This window comes from Takifugu flavidus, chromosome 9 (assembly GCF_003711565.1).
Source record: "Takifugu flavidus isolate HTHZ2018 chromosome 9, ASM371156v2, whole genome shotgun sequence".
Taxonomy (NCBI): domain Eukaryota; kingdom Metazoa; phylum Chordata; class Actinopteri; order Tetraodontiformes; family Tetraodontidae; genus Takifugu; species Takifugu flavidus.
In genome coordinates, this window is record NC_079528.1 from 8,047,592 (window position 1) to 8,062,008 (window position 14,417).

At 48.1% G+C, this 14,417-nt stretch overlaps 1 long non-coding RNA gene across 1 annotated transcript; it reads right to left on the minus strand.

Moving 5' to 3' along the window:
• Positions 1-7,980: 7,980 nt before the first annotated feature.
• Positions 7,981-9,259, minus strand: LOC130531521 (uncharacterized). Its single transcript, XR_008952125.1, has 2 exons — positions 8,316-9,259; positions 7,981-8,217 (listed from the first exon to the last, which is right to left on the minus strand). It is a non-coding gene; the product is annotated as an uncharacterized LOC130531521 (long non-coding RNA).
• Between the last annotated feature and the right edge of the window lie 5,158 nt (positions 9,260-14,417).

Consider the following 14,417-nt stretch of genomic DNA (forward strand, 5'->3'; position numbering starts at 1 on the left):
GTACGTCCTCATCAAATCATTACTTTTATTAACGGTCAGATGGATTTTTAATAGAATCGTTTTATTATGTCATTTCTCATTTTGAACCCCACAGTGAAATTCAATCCCCCTCTTTTGTTGATGTTGTTCATCTCTCTTTTCATATTTCGTGGCATTTATGGCTGCGGGGCCTCGACGCCGCCGTCAGACATTTCTACATTTTGGTCGACATGCAGGAGACGAGGGAGGAGGGACGTTATTGGTTTTCTATTTGTTCCTGATAATTTGTTTTTAGAGAACATCAAGTCCTGTTTCCTGGGTGTGTGTTCACACGGACGCTGGCTTGTTTCATTTTGTAGCGTTTTGTGTGTGTGTGTGTGTGTGTGTGTGTGTGTGTGGGGGGGGGGTCTATTGCAACACACAGTAAAAACATGTCACAAAGACTTCATGAAAGAGGAAGTACAGACAAACGGAGCAGACGAGTGGAAGAGCTCTTGCAGCTAGCGGCTGTGCTAACGTAAGCTAGCATTTAATCTAAAATGACGCCATCTTCAACCTTCAGCACGGAACGTTCAGGGGAACTTCTTTTTTCTCAGAGGAAGAGAACATGCAGTGCTCAGCAGGTTCTGCACCTTTCAGAACAAAACCTGTCAATTTTAATTCTGAACCAGCACCGACAGATTATTCTGGCCTCCCTGCCTCCGCTCGCAGCTGTTAGCTGATGTTAGCAGCTAGCACTCAATTATAAAATATAAATATGTGTGTAAAATATGAAAAAACAGACACTTCTGCCGTCTCTTTAACATTTGCTTTCGTAACATAAGAAATATTGGAATTATCGAAAAGATCGCATGACTTATTTTAGCAATTTTCCTCCATCGTTCAAATAGTGTCAGTTTTAAAAAACACGAAAGTTTTTATTAAAAGCCTTAAATTTGGAACATTAGATATCGTGGACGTCATTCATTCATTCACTCACTCACTCATTCATTCATTTTTATACGGCGTCTGTTACAATCAAAATTGTTTTGGCCTGACATAAAAGGTGTTAGCGACCTGTACCTGTTAACAACTTGTACCTGTTAGCAACTTGTACCTGTTAACAACTTGTACCTGTTAGCAACTTGTACCTGTTAGCAACTTGTACCTGTTAGCAACCTGTAGCATTATTTACTGTTGACGAGGTATTTTTTGCTGATTTGGTTTTGAGGCAAATAATAAACCTTGGTTGTGTGACTGTGATGTCGTGTGTGTGTGTGTTCTCTGATTTGTAACAAGCAGCATGATAAAAGAGGGAAGTAATTGGATTTTTCTTCCCTCTCTCGCCCACCAACTCTGATGTGTTTGGGGAAAAGGTGCTCTCATGCTAACCTTTGATTAATGGTTTCTCCACTCTAGCCGAGCTGAAAAAGGGCTAAACTATCCTGAGGATGAAGCTTTTGCCGGAGACGTTTATCCGTCCACCATCTCTGTCCCTCAAAAGTGGGCCTGCACCGTCTGTTGGCTCCGTTTGTCCCCAAACGACAATGAGGTGGTTTATTTTGTTAGAGTTCGTGGTCGACCTGCTGACCTCCGTGTCTGATCCGGCTCATTAACTCTTAGAATCTGAAACTGAAAGCAGCTTTAATCAATTTAAAGGAAATCAGGGCAAACTAGATCAGACAAGCTACCGTGGAACCCTCGAGAGTGATCGGACCACACGCAAGGAAGACTTGCTATTGTACTGATGCTAACAGTAGGCATCGTTAGCTGGCTAGCACAAATAGGGTCGGCCTCTCCAAATGCAGCCCCTAGTTAAAGAACTCTTGGAGTTCCACAGAACATCTCCCACGATGCCGACGACACTGTGTTGTTCTCTGGCCTAAACGTTAGCGTGGTTAGCATGTCTGCAGCGGGCACTGTGGCCACGTGTCTCCCGCGTTGACGAGCTAGTTGTTAAGTTTCCATCCTGAGCTTCAGCTCAACTCTCCACGATGGCCTTTTTTTTGGGGGGGGGGGCGGTGTTTTGTTTTCTGGAGCTTCAATCCCCGACCTGCTCCGTCTCCTGCGGCGGCTGATACTAACGGGGCCGCTCATCTGGCTCCGCTCTTTAATATTTCATCCGCAGCGATATGATGTGCGAGGCCCGGCTGCCTCACCTGCGGCCCGGCTGAGAAAACTGAGGAATACAGACAAGAAGAGTTTTATTATTCTTATATGAGCGCGCTCACTCTGCCGGTTTCATCTGTGAATTATTGAAGCGGCGCTACCTGCAGCCGGCATTCCGTTCACATCCAGCAGCTCATTAATTAATCACAGCACCGAGCTCAGAACTATGGATTTTAATATAGTGAATCATTTATGAGAAAGCTTTATTATAACTGTCTATAAACACCTGATGCATCAGCGAGGCAGAACTTTGAGCTCGACTCCAACTCACTTGCCGCCTTTTTAGTTTGCCTTAACGAGCCCGGCGCCGTGACCTTCAGCCCGGGCGAAGCATTAGCTTAAAAATGGTTGGCGAACTTGTGGCGTTTGGCCGGCCTGTGACCTCGCCGGTAATTATTTTCCTGCTTCTGAGCAGGGAAACAACATCCTTTAGCTGGAAACGGCCGCCGTGTTTATCTCCGATCCGCCGTGATCTGGAACACGTGGCCGGTTTAGACGCGGCGCCGCTGGAACTTGGACCAAACTTTACAGAAGGAAACAGAACTCGTCACATCTGAAGCTCAGCTGCTGTCTGGGTTTGTTGCTTCTGTAACGAGTCGCTCATTTTTGGACATCGGGAGCAGCTTGAACCATCATCAGATCCACATTAGGACGAACTCGGTGTCCAAAGATCACGTTTGAACTTCGGGTATTAGCGGAGCGATTCCGGATCAAATTGCTCTGCTAATCTAAGCTAACAAAGCTGTAAAACTCGGCGGACAGGTGAACTTCTGGAGTTCATCCTCTGTACTTCCTGCCTTTGGAAGGGGTGAAATGCATTGTGGGATACCTAGCAGGGTTTTCTGTCATATCACATCCTTCTATAATGACGGGATACCTTCAGATTGTACTTGAGCGGTAACTCGTGACGGTAGCGAGAAGCCGAGTGCGGACAAGTGCGCATCCTGGGAAGCTGCGACCGTTTTCGTTGACTGCTTCCTGTTGCGCAGCTGCTTTGAACTGTGGGTAATTGCTCTGGCTCTCAGAACACTCCCACTCACCGGTTTCTGACTTCAGGCTGATGACGGCGGCGACCTGTTTGGATCCTCAAGGTTCCGCTCTCATTATTCCAAAGGTTCCCCCACCCCACCTGCTCGGCTCGCTCCACAGGATTAAAGCGTGCGGCGGTGGCTGTTGGACGGCTACAACAAGCAGCTGGGAATTTCAGCGCGAGATTAAAAGGCCGTTCGACTCGGCGGCGCCGCCTCAGGCGTGCTCGGATCGGCGGCTGTCGGCGAAGTCCGTCCTGACAAAGCTTCGCTGAACTCGGCCTCTGATGTTTACATGCACAAGCTAGCGACACCTACTGGTGTGAAGCCTGCTCACATGCCCAGAGTGAGTGGTTGGTGGGCGGGACACTGGTGGGCGGGGCCAGGTGGGCGGGACAATGGTGGGCGGGGCCCACGTGGACTGGACCCTGGTGGCCAGGACTATTGTAGTCGGGACCGTGGTGGGCAGGGTCATAGTAGGCGGGATCCATGATGGGCGGAGTAATTGTGGGCGGGGTTGTGTGGGCGGGGTCCGGTGGGCGGGACAATGGTGGGCGGGGCCCACGTGGACTGGACCCTGGTGGCCAGGACTATTGTGTCGGGACCATGGTGGGCGGGGTCATAGTGGGCGGGATCCATGATGGGCGGAGTAATTGTGGGCGGGGTTGTGGTGGGCGGGGTCATGGTGGGCGGCAGTGTGTCGGGTTTGGTTTATTTTTATTTGACATTTGCGCCTCTATTGAAGAGAATGCGGCAGAATCAAGTTTGATCTGAGGACGTTCCGAGCTCCTCCTTGGCCCTGTGGGCTGGTTGGATGTCCCTCATCCCCCTCATCTTCCTCCTCCTCCTCCTCCTCCTCCTCACCTGATTATTGAAACTGTCCTCTGGGTGGGAACATAAAGCAATAACACACAAAAGCTAATTGGGTTAAACAACAAGCACATTGGCCTCCATACAAGAGGAGGAATCAAATCGAGCGGCGAGGCGGCAATATGAGAGCGGAATTACAACATTAGTTTTCATCAGTGTCCCCCCAGCAGCTAGGGGGGGCTGCCGCCCCGCCACCACTCCAATCCAATTGTGAAAAACCGCATTAGCGCTCCGGCTGTTTGCCGTTTTCTTCTCCTGCGACTAAACTTGTGGATGGTGTTTGGAAGAGCCGCGGCTGTAATATCGTTTATCTTCAGAGAAAAGGCGGGTTTATATTGTTGTTGTTATTAAAGACGGAGAGTCGGAAGAAAACAAACGTTCGGAACGGCACAAAAATGATGTTCAAAGATTTTCCCTCCGTCTTTGATGCGTCCGTCTTTGCTGACTGATATCGTCACCGCAGCCGAGGACTAATTTGTTTCCGAGAGAAAAATAAAAAGAGCAGACCAAAATAATGTGGAACATCAGGCGCCAGCGCTGGCAGCGGTTGCTAGGAGACCGCCCACTTCGGAGAAAAATGTTCTAATTCAGAAGAATCAAGTCAGCCCGGAGCACTGATGGAAAAGGGGCGGAGTCTAAATACATAGCTTGGTTCTACTGGGATGGAGACGATGACTGACTGGTTCAACTGGGATGGAGAGGATGACTGACTGGTTCTACTGGGACAGAGAGGATGACTGACTGGTTCTACTGGGACGGAGAGGATGACTGACTGGTTCTACTGGGACAGAGAGGATGACTGACTGGTTCTACTGGGACAGAGAGGATGACTGACTGGTTCTACTCATCACCATTAGATCTGTTTAAAATCATCCTTCATCATCATTGACGTGCTGACAAAGCTTATGTAGCAAAAACAAAACAAACATGAATAATTAGGAGATTATTTCACACCCACCCACACACACACACACACACTCTTTAAAGTCATGGTTCGGCCCAGAGGCAGGTCACCAAAAACAATTCTGTACAATAAGTTATTAATAGTTGATGTTGGTGGCCGCTGTGCATTATTTAACAATAATGATAACGTCTGTTCTATTATAGATTAAAGCACTCCCAACACCCACACACACACACACACCCACCCACCCCCCACACACACCCACCCACCCACACACCCCCCCCCCACCCACACACAACACCACACCCACCCACCCACCCACCCACCCACCCACACACACACCCACCCACCCACACCACCACACACACACACCCACCCACCCACCCACCCACCCACACACACACCACCCACCACACACCCACCCCCCACACACACCACAACACACACCACACACACACACACCCACCCACCACACACACCACCCACACACACACCCACCCGCACACACTCTTTTTAAATTAAACCTTTCAAAAGACAAAAATAGGCCCTTCAGTCAGCTGCTTCACTTATCAGGCTGCAGCACATTTACCATGAGCAGGTGTGTGTAAACACACCACTGAAGAAGAACCTCAGACGGATGAAGGTGCCGTTTATTTTTGCAGCATCAGTGATGTACAAACGAAGCGACCGCAACAAGGACGACCGGGACCCGCTACATGCTACGTGCTAACGGCTTTATTTCAGAGCAGAAATGCAGCTTTGCTACGTTTTCTTTCCCCACAGCCAAACTCAACCTGATGTTGTTTCTGTGGTCAGACGGGGGCCGAAGAGCCGCACACGCGGGTTTCTCTTCAGTCTGGACCCTGAACACCTGAAAACATTTCCATCTGTGTGATTTCGGCCTTGTTCGGCTGTAATTTAGCATCCGAGCAGAATCTGGGACACAGCCGGTGGTGCCGTAATGTGCCGCTAAAGTGCAGTAGCTGGGTCCATTAAGGTGGGTGTGCTGTTTGCTGTGCAATTAGGAGCAGAGCGGCTCCTCGCCGCGGTTAGCCCCGATGTGAACGTGGTCAGAGTGCTGCTGTGAAATCACCATCATCTTCATCATCGTCGTCACGAAGAAGCAGCAGCCTGTCTGACCATGTTTAGCATCCAGGATGTTGTTTATTAGCAACCGACAGCAGAACCCAGGGGGAAATTTTACTTACAGAAATGGATGATTGCTAAAAACTAATAGCTTATTACCCATAATTCATATTTTAACATGTTAATCAACTCTGAGATAAAAAAAAAAAAAAGGTTTAAAGCTTTTAGCGTCTTGATTATTTGAACTGAGGTTTACCGACATGCAGCGCTGACGCTAATGACCGCTAATGCTAATGAACGCGTGCTACGGTCAGCAGCATTAGTTAGCTTTGTTTATTACATCCAACATGCAGCCGCAGGAACCGCTGCAGAAGGTTATTTAATATTCAACGTCACAAAGTCATTTTCCCCGGAGAAGCCGAAGACACACGACCCGAATGTCGGAACCAGAATTTTTTTTGTGTACATTTGGCGTGCAGGGCGGATCTATATTTTGCCAAAAGCCCTGCAGGATTGCTGCATGTTTACGTTCCATAAAGGAAATGTTCCAAGCTTTATGAAGTTTAATAAGTTTGGGAGCTCTGGGCAACAGCCAGAGACTGTTGAATAATGAAGGCAGCAGCCGTTAATCCTCACAGGAAGCTCGTTCCTGCTGAGCCTGAGCTGGAATATGAATGTGAGCAAATCAGGACCAGCGGACGTCGCTTCGGACCTGCACACACACGCACGCACACACACACACACACACACACACACGCACGCACACACACGGTGAAGGGTTTCACCTGTACAGAAACTGGACACCAGCACGCGTTGTTCCTTTTCCACTCTCCTCCTCATTCAGATGCTGTGAGGATTCAGAGCTGCAGGAGATCAGAAGATCAGATCAGGATAGGTTCTAACGGGTCCAGTTGGCTGAGTCCGGATGGATGGAGCACAGGAAAAGACCAAAGCAGCTTCAGTCCTCAACCCAGAGATCAGTGAGTGTCATCGGCATATCGGGGTGGACGGAAGCTGATTTAAAGACACCCGACTGGTCGTCGGCTTCGTGCCTGATGATGAGTGGGGACCAAGAATGGAGCCCTGTGGAATTCCAAGCCCAAGTTTTCCTTGTTTGTGACAGTTCTTTGATTCGGCCGTGCGTCACCTGCGTCGTCCCCGAGACATTTTTGCCTGGATCCGGAACATAAAGAATGTTGATTTAGCAGCTGTGATGCTGCTGCAGTCTGGTAGAAGTGAAGGTCAGTTTAGCATGAATGAATAGTCCCTTTAGCCAAAGCCGTCCCCAGAGGGCTCTCTGGATAGCTGCCCTTTCCATCCCGAAACCGTCCTCTTTTTAAATGCCATTTCCTTCCTGGAATGTTCTTCTTTTGATGCCTGTAATTTTCCACTCACCTCTCCGTCCTCGCTCTTGTCTCCTGCAATTAAAGCTCCAACCTGCCTGAATGGAAATTAACAAAATAAAGGCCTCACAATAAAAACCTCCAGGGCAAAAAAGGTTCCATTTAACCTGCGACAAAAGAACATTTTATTGTTTATGTGACCTCCGCGTTTTCCTTTGAGTCGCTCGCCTGCAGCCTTTCAGCAAACACAGAAAAATATAATCACGAAGCTGGAAACAAAAGGACGCGTTTGATTAAATCAGGACGGAACGAGAATCAGCCAGCAGCCATTGTTAGAGCCCGTGTGTGTGTGTGTGGTGTGTGTGTGTGTGTGTGTGTGTGTGTGTGTCTGTCTGCATGGAACTAGCATGTTGTTCTTTTAATTAGCACAATTGCAGCAGCGCTAATACACCTGAAATGTGGAGCATACTATTGACGTGTGTGTGTGTGTGTGTGTGTGTTATGTTTTTAATAATAGAATTATTCTTATGTGAACTGTTTGAGGCCTTTTGGCTCTGAGGTTAATCCAAAAATCCAGAGATAATCTGCTTTGGGGGAATCAGCAGCGCATCGAAACCTGAGAACTTTTAGAGCAGCATAAATATTTAATCAGGTTTTAATGTGAATACTCGAAGCTTTCCATAGTGAAATCACACCACCACGGTGGCGGCGGCGGCGGCGGCGGTCCCCGGGAGTCCGCGCGGCCGTCAGGTTGCAGGAAGTGTTGGTTGCCACGGAGACGCTCTCCCAGCGTTGCATGAAAAACTTCTCTTTAGGAGTTCACCTGGCCGACCTTCTGCTTCAGCAGCTCCACTCAGCTCTGAGAGGAGAAACACAACGACATTAAATCAGCCCGGTCCAACTTTAGCAGGAAACAGAACCAGAATCTGGTTCAACAGGTTGGTTTTCAGCACCGACCGATCCTTCACCGAGGAGCCCTCCACCTCTGGTTCTGCCTGCAGGTCCTGGCGGTTCCATTAGAGCATTTCTGATGTTTCTTTGTTCAGATTCAGTTCAGAACCCAGAAGCTTCTGCTGGTCTGAGGTCGGACCCGCCGCTAATCTGAGCCACGTCCGGGAAATTCCCTCCTTTTCTTCTGCTTTCCAAACCGACGTGTTTCAGCCTGATTAAATTACCCAGAAGCCCCTTGGCACGCTGTTGCATGGTGATCAGGTGTCGCTTCTCAGTCTGCCTACTTCTCAAGTACACAAGTGCGCTCCAGGATGTGTACCTGCTCCGCCCGTATCCCACAATGCCTTTCACCTCAGCCAGGAGCAGCACTGGCGGCTGGTCCGTACTTCACGTCCAGGTGGGATCTCCAGAAGTTCCCGAGTCCGTAGCGACCTGCTGTGCATTGAGACACGGTGCTACCTCATTAAAATGCCCCAAACGTCACGAGCACGCCCCCACGAGCACGCCCCCCCCCATCCACATCCCATAAAAAACAGAACAGTACAGACCCACCGTGGCTGCAGTTTCCACGGAGACTGAATAGACACAAACGACTTTAAATAGGAAACACCAACAGGAAGTGGAAGCTAGCTCGGCCTAACCAGCTGCTCGTTAGCCACTTCCTGCCTCTCCGGCAGCCACTAATTGCTTTGTTTGTGCGAACCCGTTGAATTATTGCTCAGCCCTTCACGTGCACTTCCGATTGGACGTCACCATGAAGGTGAAGTGCTCTCGGCTCTTCATCAAGGATCATCATCATCGTTGCGGTTGTCGTGTGTTTAAAGACAAAAAAAAACATCTTTCGGTCATTTTCAGAACTTTAACCGTATTTTTAAGCGTCAAGTTTTCCAAATGAAATGCTTAAAGTTTAAGAGCACCATCTGCTTCTTTGTGCTTTAGTCTTTCCTTCTCTATAGACAGTCATTTTCTCTTTTTTCCCAGTTGTAAAGAGAAAATGATAGAAATTATAGATGTAATAAACCGATAACATGTCAGTGCATTGAAAATGTATCACGTGGATGCTCGAGTCTGGTAAAAGTAGCCGTTTGACAGATTTTAGCCTTTATGCTAAGATATGATAACTATTTGCCAGCTGTGTGTGATAAAATAATCCTGTTTCCATTGTTCGTTATTTCTGTATTAAACACAAAGACCTTGTTTCATGTGGTTTTTATATAAATAGCGTTTATATGCTAACACACGGTAGTCACATTAATCATATGTGTGACAATTGTCAGCTAATCCTTTTGTTTTCTCCCAGCTGCCTGTGAAGTGGCCCTGCTGCTGCTTGTTGCCATATTTCCCTCTTCTGGCTGAATTTTAATTAGCGCTACATTCTTGTCGATTCACATTTTAATGAACAAAACCTCGTGCGCGTCGCTGCCATGCCTATCGCTGGCGTCGATCGCACATTAGAAAAGGAAACTTAATTAAAATGATATCACAAAAAAGGCTGTCGGGCTAAACTCTTCTTTTCAATTACACATTTCTTTGTCGGTTTAAAACTCCAAATCAGCAAATATCCCAACGGCGGCTTCGTGGGCGCTAGCTTTTTCGTGCTAACATTTCAACGAACGCATACGGCATAATTAGACGTGGCTCAGCAGGAATATCAAAATCCCTCATATTTAGACTACAATCACTGTAGGCCAACACATGGACAGTACCTGTGATGCTAAGCTATGCTACACAAATGTGGGCATTTCACATCCAGCTTGAGTATTTGATCTTGGGAACAGATGAGTGTTCTCCTGCAGGTTGTCTTTTCATTTTCTGCAGTAATAAAACACCTGCAGTGCAACATTAAAGTGATATTATAAGAAGCAAGAGCGAGAGCTGATTGGTGGACGGGGCTTCGCAGCGGTTTCCCCTCCTCGGGGTTTGATGTGGCAGAGACGAGCTCATTTCAGGGCCGACTAATTTCTCCATTATAGGTGACAATTATCACACTGTGACTGAGAACAGAGGGATGGAGGGATGGATGGAGGGAGAGATGAGCAGTGCCGCAAGGTTAGCGCTTTTTGGAGATGTTTTCCACCAAAACTCTCCAAAATTCACAATAACGCTGAATGTCGCATGAAGACAGCTGGACAAGGTAGAAAAAGAGCATTCATCCCGCTTAGCTCCAGTTTTTGAGTGCTGCTGGTGGCAGCAGGGCCACATTAGCCACCAATGCTAACAGAACGGCGCAGCCTTCGTCCGAGGTCGTCTCTCAAAATGTGGGCGAGCGAAAAGTAGTTTTTTCTACATTTAGTATCCATGGAAACAAGTACAACTTTATAAACCCTCAAATAACTTTAAAAGATAAATGTACGCTTGATCCACGTATCCCCTCTTCCCTTAGTGGTGAAGACTTCATGAGCTTCTTCACTGATAAAGTTCTAGCTACCAGAGAGAAAGCTAACCAGGCCATCCCAACAACTGGACCATCACCAGATGTGCTGACTGTGGGAACATACAGGGTCTCCAACGAGCCCTTAAACTCCTTCAGCCCTATATATTTTTCTGAGGCGTCTTCGCTAATTCAGAAATCCCAGTCCACCACATGTCCTTTAGATCCCATCCCAACACACCTGTTGAAGGATGTTTTACCATTGATAGGCAGTTCTATCCTGGACCAGATCAATGGTTCTTTCGTGACAGGTTATGGACCCCGGTCCTACAAGGTGGCAGTGATTAAGCCGTTGCTTAAAAAAACATCACTGGATCCTGACGTATTAGCAAATTATAGGCCGATATCCAACCTTCCTTTGATCTCTAAAGTTCTAGAGAAGGTGGTGGTGACTCAGTTACTGGAGCACCTGCAGAGGAACAGCCTGTTTGAGATGTTTCAGTCAGGCTTTAGAGCTCATCACAGTACAGAAACAGCACTTCGTAAAGTTACTAATGATCTTCTCATAGCTTCAGATCATGGACTGGTCTCTATGCTGGTTCTGCTGGACCTCAGTGCTGCTTTTGATCCAGTTGATCACAGCATCCTGTTCCATAGACTGGAACATGTGATTGGGATTAAAGGGACAACACTAGACTGGTTTAGATCATACTTATCTGATAGATACCAGTTTGCTCATGTCCATGGTCCTCATACAGTAGGGTTAGCCATGGAGTTCCTCAAGGTTCTGTACTTGGACCAATCCTCTTCACCTTGTACATGCTTCCCTTAGGGAACATTATTTGGCAGCATGGGATAAATTTTCATTGTTATGCTGATGACACTCAGCTTTATTTATCCATGAAACCAGAGGAGACAGAGAAGTTAGTGAAGCTCCAGACCTGTCTTAAAGACATAAAGTCCTGGATGTCTTCAAATTTTCTCCTCCTGAGGTCATGGTGTTTGGTCCTGAACCTCTCAGGGATAGATTAGATCACATGATCACTCTAGATGGTATCTCATTAACATCTAGTCTCTCTGTGAGGAATCTAGGAGTAACTTTTGACCAAAATCTCTCCTTCAACTCACACATTAAAACAGTCTCTAGAAGTGCCTTTTTTCACCTGAGGAACATCACAAAGATCAGGAAGCTGCTGACCCACCATGATGCTGAAAAGTTAGTCCATGCTTTTGTTACTTCCAGGCTGGACTACTGTAACTCTTTATTATCAGGGTGTCCAAACAACTCTTTAAGAAGCCTCCAGCTGATCCAAAATGCTGCAGCCAGAGTTCTGACAGGTATTGACCACAGAGGTCACATAACTCCTGGACTGGCGTCGCTTCATTGGCTGCCCATTAAATTTAGAATAATTTTTAAAACCCTCCTCCTGACCTACAAGGTCCTCAGAGGCCGAGCTCCATCCTACCTGGAGGAGCTAGTGATACCTTACCAGCCCAATAGACCGCTCCGCTCTCAGAATGCTGGTCTACTTGTGGTTCCCAGAGTCTCTAGGAGTAGAATGGGGGGCCGAGCATTTAGCTACCAGGCCCCCCTGCTGTGGAACCAGCTCCCTCTCCAGGTAGGGGAGGCTGACTCCATCGCTACTTTTAAGATTAGGCTTAAAACCTTCCTCTTTGAAAAAGCTTATTGTTACTAATTCAGTAGTTCCAGTTACTATCATAGACAGACAAATTATCACACTTAGGGGGTCGTCTAATCGTTAGGTCACATCTTAGTTATGCTGTTATAGGCCGAGGCTGCCGGGGTCCAGAAACATGATCACCTGACAGACCTCTGTCACCCCACTGGGTCATGGTCTCCTCTCCTCTCCTCTCCCCTCCCCTCCCCTCCCCTCTCCTCTCCTCCTCCTCTCCTCTCCTCTCCTCTCCTCTCCTCTCCTCTCCTTCCCTCCCTCTCCTCTCCTCTCCTCTCCTCTCCTCTCCTCTCTCTCCTTTCCTCTCCTCTCCTCTCCCCCTACATGAGCCTGGTCCTGCTCAAGGTTTCTTCCTGTTAAAGTTTTTCCTGCCACTGTTGCTTGTTGGGGGTCAGGCCCTGGGATTCTGGACAGACGCTATATAAATAAAGATTGATTGATGTAAGAGTTTTAATTAAACACACTTTTAACGGAATATTTTGCTCCTGTTGGATAATGTGGACGTGGCGACGCTTCAACCGGCCACCAGGTGGCGCTGGTAAATGTCTTTGATGTAAATAAACCACTTTCAAAATGAAATTATTCAAATTTGGAGCTGAAATAATAAAAAATAAATGACAACATCTGTTCGTTTGTGTTCGTTTGCAGAATCGTGTTTCCTGTCGCCAGAAAAACAAACTTCCTCTCTGCTCCAAACAGGAAACTCTCCCAGGACGCAGTGCAAAATTTGTCTCCATTAGTAATGTAGGTTATAAAGAGAGAGCATTGCATTGTGGGTAAGACCCAGTGAAACCTTCCTGGAAGCCTCATACAGGGATCCAATTAAAACCTGCACGGCGGTGGCGGTGGCGTGCGGGGGCGGGGCTGCTGGTAAGAAGCCCTCGCCGCTCCCTGAACAGCTTGTTCTGCTGATTTCAGCAAACACCATAAATCAGAGCGATTCTCTGCATCTGTTACATAAGCAACCCCCCCCCCCCCCACCCCCACCCCCCCTTCCTGGACTCAGCTGTTTAACAGAAACAGACAGGAAGTGAGCCCCTCCCCTCTGGCGTGAGGACGTAGGAAGTGAGAGGTGCCCCCGATCAACCCTAACAACACACTAGCACAGATCAGGGATCCCAAGGATCAGTCTGAGGATCAATTTAAGGGTCAGTCCAAGGATCAATTTAAGGATCAGTCCAAGGATCAGTCTGAGGATCAATTTAAGGGTCAGTCCAAGGCTCAATTCAAGGATCAGTCCAAGGATCAATCTAGGATCAATTCAAGGATCAGTCCAAGGATCACTCTAAGGCTCAATTTAAGGATCAATCCGAGGATCAATTTAAGGATCAGTCCACGGATCAATTTAAGGATCAGTCCAAGGATCAATCCTAGGATCAATTTAAGGATCAGTCCAAGGATCAATCCTAGGATCAATTTAAGGATCAGTCCAAGGATCAGTCCAAGGATCCGTTGCCAATCTCCGTCTGTGACAAACAAACCTCAAACCCTGTGTGTGTGTGTGTGTGTGTGTGTGTGTGTGTGTGTGTGTGTGTGTGTGCACAGGCCTCTGAGCACCAGATGTATCAACCTACAGGAACACGCCCATGTTTAGTCATGTTCTAGTCTCCGCCCCTTTCCCCGCCCCTTTCCCCGCCACTGTGGCGTGACCCCACTGACGGCCCAATTATTCCCCTGGCTGAATTACAGCGTGTAAATTCTGACCCGGCAGAGACGCACCCCCCCACGGTGAAATATGCCAGCTCCTCCATGTAGCAGCCCCCCCCCCCCCCCCCCGCTGTGGCCCCTCCTGCACAGTTCAGCCCCGGATGCATCAGACGGCGTGAAGAACGACCCGCTAGCTTCTCATCAGTCTCTGCTGCTGTTATTTGTCATTTTTCTTCCTTCTCTTGGCGTCACAGCTGAGCCGAGGATGGCTGGAGGCGAGGGGGGGGGGGGGGGTCAGAGGTCACCGGGGGAGCGGGAACGTTGATGAGAAGAAAAGAAAACAGCCTCCGGGTCGGACTGTGAGGCCGCCGCCACCAGGAGCAACACGACCTGTTG